This window comes from Brassica oleracea, chromosome C1 (genome assembly GCF_000695525.1).
Source record: "Brassica oleracea var. oleracea cultivar TO1000 chromosome C1, BOL, whole genome shotgun sequence".
Taxonomy (NCBI): domain Eukaryota; kingdom Viridiplantae; phylum Streptophyta; class Magnoliopsida; order Brassicales; family Brassicaceae; genus Brassica; species Brassica oleracea.
In genome coordinates, this window is record NC_027748.1 from 29,794,304 (window position 1) to 29,805,457 (window position 11,154).

Genomic DNA, 11,154 nt, shown 5'->3' on the forward strand with positions numbered 1-11,154 from the left:
AAAAGCACCGCACACCAGAAATGTAACGAAATACATAGACGGTGAGGGCTCAATTTTAAAATATGGGGAGAGGGCAAAAAACATCTTAAAAATTATAATTTTCTAAAATATGAAAAAAAATATAATACAATTTTGACGATGAAACCTTTAATTTTAGAATCAACAAATGTGTAGATGCAAAGTTATTGAAATTCAATATTAGTTTACGTTAGATGCTCATTTGACTACTAACAAGTACTATACACACAACAACACATTATTAAAAAAAAAAAAACAAACAAAATATATTAACTTATCACCTAATACAGAACAAACTAAAAACATCAAATAATGATCTTAACAAATAAAAACGATAACATAATTACATTATCCAAAAAAAAATCATGCTCTTAACAATAATAAAACAATATTCCGCGCGAAGCGCGGACACCCCCTAGTATATTATATTTTTTTAAACTAACTATCAAATTGATTACCAGTATACAAAATAATATTTTCAATTCTTTCTTTAAATAAAAACTACAGAATTACCTAATATGGTTAACATATATATGACAAATAATGATTATGATTAATACATATTTGATAACAATTTTTGTATCATCTTTCCCTTTTTTGTTTAATTTTATATTATTAATAGAAATAAAAAAAATCACATTAAGCATATAATAAAAAAAATTAGATTTTTTTGTATATGTTATATTTTGAATTTTTTAAAACGACTATAAATTAATAAAAATGGTAAAAGTTCTACAGTAAAAAATTTGTGATCAACGGTTTAACATTTTTTTATTCAAACAAGACACCAATGATCATAAATCATATGCATATGAAATCTCATTAATAAATACTCATATTATATATATATGAATATCATTTAAATTAAATTATATACTATATAAAAATATATTAATTTCAAAATTTGCATCGAAAAATTATTGAGATCTTAATATTTTAATTTTTAAATTTGTACTAAAAAATATCACATTAAAAGTTTTTTGATTAATGATTTAAATTTTTGTTAAAATAAATATACAAATATTAATAAAATTATATGAATAGAAAGTGTCAATAATAAATATTTATATTAAAATATACTATATATATCTATGTCAATATCACTATAGTTTAATTATATACTATATAAAGTAAATAAAATAATTGTTTTGTTTTATTTACGAAAAATATGAATGTAAATAAACAAAAGATATTGGTTTTGATTTATGTGCTTATTGTAATGTATATGCTTTTATGTATACAAATAGTTTTTTAAATAAGTGGTTTTTAATATGTTATTTGATCCTGACAATCCCATAAATACACTTCTTCAAATCGAAGTGATTTTTAATATTTGAAGCACTATATATATATATATATATATATATTCTTTCATTCATTATAAACAATTTAATCTTGATTTTTATTCCTAAAAAGCTTTTAATGAAATATTATGACAAGATTCCAATCAGCTCTTTTTGAATTTGTTCGAAGAATTAGAGATTTGATCATTCGTCTAATATTTGTTTCTCCCTAATATCATATCTAGCTAATATAATTGTAAGAATGAGAGATTTGAACTATTTATTATAATTTTTCTGGTTTATCATTTAATAAATCAAACAATTCTTAGTTTATATATAGTTTACATACACTAGAAAGGTAAAGCATTATATATATATATATATATATATATATATATTTTTTTTTTTTTTTTTTTTTTTTTTTTTATCGGTATACTCTTGAGTAACTAAAACTCAAAAGTGTAGGTTAATAAAATAAGTATTTTGTTTTGTTCTAGATTAAGATGATTTTTAAACTGAACTAGTGAATATATACTAAACAGACATTTATATTTCGAGTCTGTATATTGTTCTAAGATTTTAATTTTCCGTAGTAGTATATTGCTCCATGGAGATAAGTGGAAGAAACATATGTTTCTACAACTCTACCACCCAGTCAATTCTGTTCCACTTAATCCTTATTTCATGGCCACATATCTTTGCGGCTAAGTAATTAGAAACTTTTCTCATGTTACATTACATGAATCCTATTTTCATTTCATCCGGAAAAATCCATATTTTTTTCAACTATGACTTTGTCATTCGATCCAATAGTGTTCCGTTAGATAGGAACATATTTGATAAATACTGCAGTTTGATATATTAGATCTGAACACTAACATGTGAATAGAGTTTGCCGTTGATTATTTTCAAAAAATTGATTCTTAGCTATGTATCTGGAGTGGAACTAATTTTTACATATGTCAATCTTTTTAAATTGACACTTATTTAATTCACCGAATTTACACAAGAAGTTAAAAAAAGAAACAAAACTCATATTAGTGAAATAGAAACGAGAACAAAAACACAATTTTATAGAAATAGAAAATGAAATCACTTATGGAGAGTCAATAGTAAACAAATCGAGAGCAGAAAACCTATTCCCCTTTTCTCATTTTACAATCAATGTTGCCTATCTGGTTTTGGTGATTTGTGTCAACCGCAAAACTTAATTTCATTTTTGTGCATATGAAGTCTTGAAATAATTAAAATGAACTGTAATACGTTAGCTCTTCAATAATGATGATATTTTTAAGAGACCAATATTTGTATTCGTAATTTTACAATCGATAAAGATTGTTGTGTTGAGAAATGTTAAAACCATTTAATGAATAAACATTAGTATAAAAACTCACCTCGCACATGCGCGCAGATTATCATCTAGTAGTATCGTAAACAAGACTAGAATATGATAACCAACTAGAGCTTAATAGTATATACATATGAAAGTTTTGACGACATAATATTTAATGGTTTCACAAACATGCATTTGTGTAGGTGTTTGTACGATTTGTAATATATAATATATAATATTTATGATAGATTGACAGTTTTTAATTTGCTGTTAGATATAAAAGCAATAAAAATGATATATTATATTACATATTCATCAATTAATTTTTTTTATTATTGTAAAATTTTTGATCTATTTATTTATAAATTAAAACACCAATTATTATGTTTATGTATATTAATAAATCTAGCTTTTCAAGAAAAAATAAATCTATCTTTCCAAAATAAAATGTATTTATGTTTTAATAAGGTAGATAGATATGCCTCTAAATTTTTTATATGCCAAATAAATTTCACTTCTATGTTTATTTTTGAGGAAAATATTAAACAGAAATTTATTTTTGTATTCTTAAAATTCAATATATATGTGTGAATTATATTAATCATCAAATTATTTAACATATATTTGAAAAGTGACTTTATATGTTTTAGTAAAACATTTATGGTTTATAGTTTGTATGTGCAATGAAATAATAATATACATGAATATATAATATTTAAAGTTTGAAGTCACATTTTAAATAAGTTTTTAATTTTATTGTAAAATTTGTTTAAATAATAAGCCTGTTAGAAATAATTGTAAATTTAGTAATTTAGTAAATTTGGTTAGGGAAGAATCTAACAAAATAAATAGTATGTGGTTAGTAGATTAAGTTTAGTAAGTTTTGCTAGAAAAGAATCTAATAAAAATGATTTGTGGTTAATTAATTAATAGTTGTTTATTCAGTGGCACAAGTTGTAGTTAAATGACGAAGTAAATGTTATTTTCAAATGGTATTTCAATTGTGATAATAATATAGATCCCTATAACACAATTTTGTTATCTTAGCTTAATGAATCTGTTGTTTCTTTTTTTTTAAAACGATGAGAATGAATATGGAGAAATCTAGAAATCTACTCTTTAGTATTGATGTCTACTTTAATTATGTGGAAAAACTTGGTCACACTTGTGCATCTTCTAATATCAAAATCAAATCCTAGCAATCAGTACAAAATTGTTGGTGCGCCGACATTTGTAGCATACACTCCATAATCAAATAAAGGGTTTCAAGTTCTGCATGAATCGATTATTCTCTTTACCTTTGATTCTTGTCTCCTAAAAGCTGTATATTTTGAGTGGATGTTTCCAAGCCTATCCACAACCATTAAAAGTGAGTCATGTGTCCAAAATCCATCAACTATACATATCCCCTGATGGCGTATGGCCTGCGTAGTTGTTGGAATTTTTTCATCCCTCAGATGGTTTTGCTATTTTGATATTGGCATCAAACCATGATTGGCATTCTACATCCGTGTATAACGGTCTCTAAGGGATCTATGTTGATTCTTCTCAAAATTTTATCATTTCATACTTGTCAAATAAACCAGAAGATCCATAGCCGGTAAGGGTCTATATCCATTTCTAGATTTTATTTTTACGCCAATAGAAATAGTCAAAATTGGTATATACTCCTGAGAGAGGAAATATCAATGGAGAAGAACGTGCTGATAAAGACCATGTTTGTAGTGCTGACGGGCATTTGAAAATAACGTGTATATATTATATTTGTGCTCTGCTCAACATGTAAGACAATGATTATCACATCTCATATCATAGCATGTTAAATTCTTAGTTTGGAGATAAGTGATGATTTTGGAGCATTTTGAAGATATTTGGAGCAAGCACCCGAGATGACCATCGAGCTCGACCATCGGTCGATATTGAAGAGGAATAATCTTGATTGATGTTCATGTCTTGACATCGATCGACAGCGAAGCGCACAGAAAGCCAGTTTGGTCACAACCAACTTGAAGCCCAAGTCTTCACCAATTTACAAGATTACCCCTGATGAGTTTTAACCTAATTATATAATCTTTGCCACCATGTTAGAGGCAAATTGTGCTTTTCTGTGTTTTCTTGTTTTATTATTTTCACATCAAGGTTTTCTAGGATTTTGATAGAATGCAGAGAAGATCCAAAGTTATAATTTGTGATTGGAACTCCATTAATATCTATTTACTATTCTAATGAAGTTTTCTTACCTAATTGTCGTCATGAATTGCTTAGTCATGTCTGAGTAGTTTCATTATTAGATTTTAGGGTTTAAATAGGCTAGGAGGGATTAGCCCCAACTATAGATTTCTGAGTTGTGGTAATTGTCATTAGGATTGTTCAATAATGCTTGTTTCTAGATTAGCTACCTAGAACTTGCCCTAGGATTGATAGATAAAAGCGAGAGCTTCATTCTCATCCTGAAAACTTAACTAGAAGCGCGTCGATCGATATCATTATTGAATAATCGATCGACGGAGCGAAAGGTGAATCGATCGATATACCTATAGTATCATCGATCGACACTTTCTAATTGATCGACATACGATAGTTGAGATCATTAAATCTAGTTAATAGACAAGTCCAAACATGCGAAAGGTGATAGACTTATTGACTAAGTAGTTGAGCTTTACATTATCATGCATGCAACTCATTAGGCATCTGTAGGATTATAATCCGAAGTTTTCTGAATAAAAGTCTAGCTATTTCCTTTTAAGCACCAAAACCTCAACCAATCAATTGAGCAAACACTTGCTTGATTAAAAACTGCAATTTACATTTAAATCATTAAAACATCAAATCATATTAGGTTTCTTAGGTTCCCTAGCTCTCTTTGAATTCGATCCCTAAGTACTACAATTCGATTTCTTATTTGAGAGAGTATAAATCACTCCTTAGGGTAATTTGAGTGGTATCAAATTTGGCGCCGTTGCCGGGGAGCTTTGATCGCCTATTCAATCTAATTTTTGTTAAGTTTCTGACACAATTTTTTTTCTTGGATATTCAAGTACGTGTCCAGCAGTACTAGAATCAACAAGGAAACTCAACTGCTATTCTCACCAGATCCTGCAAGTTTGGAGCGTTCAATCTGCAAAGAAGTGTGCTCTTCATCGATCGACAACAACACCTGTTCGTCGCTTGATTTCGTTCAACCACCGTCGACCCAGACACTAGTACCATCGACCGACACTCGCTCACCACCGTCGACCGAAGACACTCATCTTCTATCGACCGAGATCGTCCATCCAACATCAATCGATACTCTTGTCCAGACATCGACCGATACTGAGCCGCGGGACATGGTTGCGACTTTGATACTTGTTCGAGATGAGAGAGGAGACCTGCATGACCAGGATGGTCATCTGCGTATTTCAGCAGGTCAGAGGATAGATGCTCAGGGGGCTGCTATCCCTGAGTCTGATGCTAATGCTACAGGAACTACTCCACCTGTAGATGAGGCTGTGCGACCCAAAACGTTGGCTGACTACAACCGTCCAGATCAGTTATACACCAACAGATTAGCCATTCGTCCTCCCACTATTCAGAGCGATTTCGAGTTGAAGGCGCAGTACTACACACTCGTGGGACAGATACCCTACTATGGATTATCTCACGAGCATCCTATGGACCATCTGGAGAGGGTCAAGGATCTGATATCTGCTATTAAAGTCAAGGGAGTCCCTGAGGATTATCTCCTATGCAAGCTCTTCAAGTTCTCTCTTGCTAGAGAATCTTCACATTGACTTAAGCAGTTACCACCAGGATCTCTCACATCCTGAAGCGACATTAAGAATGCATTCTTATGCAATTTCTTTGATGAAGCACGTGCTGAAGACTTGAGGAGCAAGATTGCTACATTCACTCAGGAACCTGCAGAATCATTCAGAGGTTCTTGGATCAGATTCAAGTCTTATCAGAGAGACTGTCCACACCATGGATTCAATGAAGTACAACTGCTCAGTACTTTTTACAGAGGCATCGCGGTGCAGTACGCTTTTGATGCTTCCAGCAATGGGAACTTCAACACCAGAAATCCAAAGAGGCCGTAAAGGTCATTGAAAACATAGCATCTAGCAACAACACCAAGAACACTGATTTTGAAAGGAAAAAGTCTGCCACCATCCTTGGGAATGATCAGATGGATGAGGTGAAGGCAAAGCTGGACAGTGTTCACAAGCTTCTTAGGAAGCAGGTCTGCTTGGTTGAAGATGCAAAAGCTGTAGACGCAGAGGGTAGAGCAGAGGAAGAAGAAGAAGTGAACTTCATTGGTGGAACTGGATTCCAAGGTTCTGGAAACCAGGGTGGAAACAGAAATTCCTATGGAAATAGGGGAAATTTCAACCAGAGTTCGCAGTACCAGAAACCCTATAGCAACAACTACAGCAACAACATGAGTTATGGAAATTCCTTCTAACAGAAGCCACCGCCGCCTACTCAAGAGAGCAAGATTGAAGAGATGCTTGGTAGGGTTCTTGAGGCACAGCAGCGCATGACAGTGGACTTCAATGGGAAGATTGATTCTGTCTACACCTACCTGAACACAAAGTTTGAAACTTTGAGCACCCATGTGAAGAAGCTGGAGATGCAGATTGTTCAGACAGAAGAAGCTGTTAAGAGGCAGGAAGCCTTGACAAGAGGGGTAGGAGATGATGTGATGAAACACCACGTGAAAGCCATCATTGGGGATGATTTTTGGCAAGTTGTGAAGGAAGAGAAGCTACAAGAAGGAGATTTTTAAGTAGAAAGTCTGATGAGCTGCGGTGGATCGCACTGGTGTCGATCAACGCCAGACAATAAACATCGATCGACGGTCCCAGTCCAAATCGATCGATAGGATCTCCAGAGCATCGATCGATGACACCTACAGAGTCAACCGCATCTTGCAATGCTGTGGGGATTCTGACTCACGAGGAGTTCGCAGCAAAACACCCACATCCACCCAATCCTGATAATGTCATAATCGCTCGATATGCTGCTACCCCCATCGATCGACAAACAGCTCTCGACATCGATCGACAACCTCCAGCGCCCATCGATCGACGAGCACCTATTACGTACCGAGTGCAGATGCCAAAGATAGATGTTGCACGTCTTAACGCACTCAGGACCAAACTGAAACCTTCAGAAAACCCACCAGAGACCGTCAGGATACTTTCAGATGATGGAGAAGATTCGATGGAAGTCGATAGGGTTCCTATGGGAAGAACCCTAAGGAAAAAAAAGGAAAAAGTGGAGAAGCATCTAAAGAGGGGGGCCAATGATAAGGAAAAGGAAAGTTTCCGAAAAAGAGTCTTCAGGATTCCTATATATAAGCCGTTCGAGGAGGCTTATTATACTCACAGATTATAGATGTTCTTCAGAGAGACAAGTGAGAAAGAAGAAGACATCAAGAGAATGTTCAACGAAGCTAGAGAAAAGATGAGGAAGAGGGTTACATTGAAGAAGAAGAGTGATCCTGGGCGATTCGCAATACCATTCACGGTGAAGGGTATTGAGTTCCCACATGCCTTGTGCGACACAGGAGCATCAGTCAGCATCCTACCTAGGGTTATGGCAGACCATCTGGATCTGCAGGTGGAGCCTTCCAACGAATTGTTCCCTTTTGTGAACTATTCTCAGAGGAATTCAGGAGGAATTGTGAGAGACCTAGAGGTGCAGATTGGTAATGCCCTAGTTCCGGTTGATTTCCATGTCCTGGACATCAAGCTAAACTGGAACTCTTCTCTATTGCTTGGGAGAGCCTTCCTTTCAACAAAAGGAGCAATATGCAACCTGCAATCTAGTCGGTTGTGCTTAACGCTCATAGATCCTAAAACCCAAAATGAACTCATTCCAGTCAAGAATCCACAAACGTCCTCCAAAAGAATCAAAGATCCATGAATCATTGCAGCTTGCCACTGTGGAGTGGAATACGATACATAATACTCGGCGTCAATCGAAACTCACACTACAACATCGATCGACAGTGACACTCAGATATCGACCGACAAAACCCAGGACGCATCGGTCGATAGTTGTCCAGATGATTGGGAGAACGACTACTACAACCCCACTATTGCCGCGTACACCCGACAAAACATACATACAGAAGAATATGATGAAGACTATGAGGATGAACGAGCTACTGAGTACAAAGTCATCCTTGATGAGGAAGATACACTTCTACATCATTCCTCTTGAAAAAAGAATGCACTATCGATCAACATAACAAGCTCACCATCGATCGATACTCAACCTCATCAGAGAAACCGGAAACGAGCATCGACCGACATAGCCAACTACTCATCGATCGACGCAAAAGTCAACCGTATGCGAGAAGGAGACTACTCAATTGTCAGTTGGGCAGATGATCACCATCACGAAAGCTATGCAGTAGAAACAACAATGTATGAGCCAGGTGCATATGAACTACATGAAGGTTTCACATATGAGGAACTTCTCAACATGCAAAGACGCGATGAAACAGATCAACATCGATTAGAAGCTGCTTGGGGAAGAACACAATCCAGCCATCCGATCGATAGAGCAAGCCGCCCATCGATCAACATTAATCCTCCAACATCGATCGACGTTTCTCATACAACATCGATCGACATCCGTTCTAAACCAAAAACTGCTGTAAGCGGAAAAGATAAATTTGATAACGAGTATCTAACTCTAGACGAATTTGGTATTTTCAGGGACCCAGATGGCTATGCAAGAGCAATAGACGGACGTATGCTGAACGTATCTCGAAAAGATATTGCAGACATCCTTCGGACAGCCAATGGAGCAGAAAACTTGTTCGTCCATCAACGCAGCATTCCAGAATACCAACAGAAGGATACAAAAGAGTTCTATGACACAGCTGGTGGCATAGACAAAAGCTTCAATCAAAGGTCTCACCATCCCCCTCGACCATCGATCGACGTTGACGTCCCAACATCGGTCGACAGACGTCCAGAATTCAGCAGAAGGGCCTTTGATCCCCACGGTACCAGGAAATTCTGCTGGGAAGAAAAAAATGAGTATGGAGTCTACGGAGATGAACATAGATACGCCAGAGATCTAGAGGGACGCACCATTCGTGTTCACAACAGAGAGTTTAGAAGACTTCTGGAAAGAGCTTCGAGAGATGAGCCAAGCTACATATGTCTTCCTGAACATGCTAACTCATTCACACAGACCAAGCTGATACCAGAGATCTACACCAAGTACGAGATCAATGAGATGTTTTATGGAATATGTGGAGCCCAAGAGAAGTATGAAGGTGATTTCCAGATGAAGCTTGATGGTGTCTACCATCCACTGAATGATAGCATCGGTTGGTTAACTACATGCATGGAAGAGATGAGGCAAGACATGGCCAGAATTCAGCAAGCGACCTACGTTTCTTACCATACATCGATCGACAGAAGACAACATGCATCGATCAATAATCGCTTACTAACATCGATCGACCAACGCTCACCAGCATCGGTCGACAACAGTCCACCACACTCACATCTGATGAAGTCTCCACAAAACTTTCACACCAGAGAAGAGATAGATCAGTTGGTAGAAGAGATCTATAGAGCTCTGGACACTACAGAAGAGAGGCTTGATGGGAGGTGTGATGACATCTATTTCCCAATGAATCTTATCATCAGTGCTTTGACTTCCAAGATTGAAGCTATGCAAGGGGAATTGGTGGAGATTCAGATTTACATTGCCCATCGACCAGAAGCATCTGCATCGATCGACAGACGCAACAACATATCGACCGACATTCGTAGACAGACATCGGTCGACGACCCTACAAACCAAGGCCGGCTAGGACCAAAGGTGAAATCAGACATGTCTGACACACATCACCATGGAGAGGAGATCTCAGCTGACACTTATGCCACAGTTAGAAGACATCAGTTCAACCTTGAGAGTCTTGGAGATAGGTTGCAGAGAATGGAAAACACAATTGCAACAATGAAGGAAAAATGGCGCAGAGGGGATGAAGCAATGAGAGACTTTGCTGGTACATGGTTCAACAAGCGCAGAGAAGTGATGGATACTTGTTCAAGTTCTAGTTCTTAACACTACTAGCCCAATCACCTCCAAAAGTCAAGCTAAATGACTATAACAAAGCGCTGAGTTGGAGGCAACCCACTATTAGGTCATAAAAAAAAAGATCCGAGTAGACGATTGTCGTGAGTATCGACCGACGAGAAGCTGTCGACATCGATCGACATTCCCTTCCCTGCCACGACCGATATCAACATCCTTACATCGGTCGACATCCATTCCGGTCTGGTATATCGTTCTAACTTGTTCCATTGAGTCCTTATGATTTAGTTAACACCATAACTCCGACTGAATTTACACTGGGGACAGTGTAGTTTAAGTCTGGAGGGAGGTTTACAGATAGTAATTTATTTATGAATCTTATTAAAACATTTTTCAAAAATTTTTTATTGAGTCAAGAAGGGGATAATGAACTTTTAGATTTTTGCTTGTTATCTAACCACTCTTTAGCAC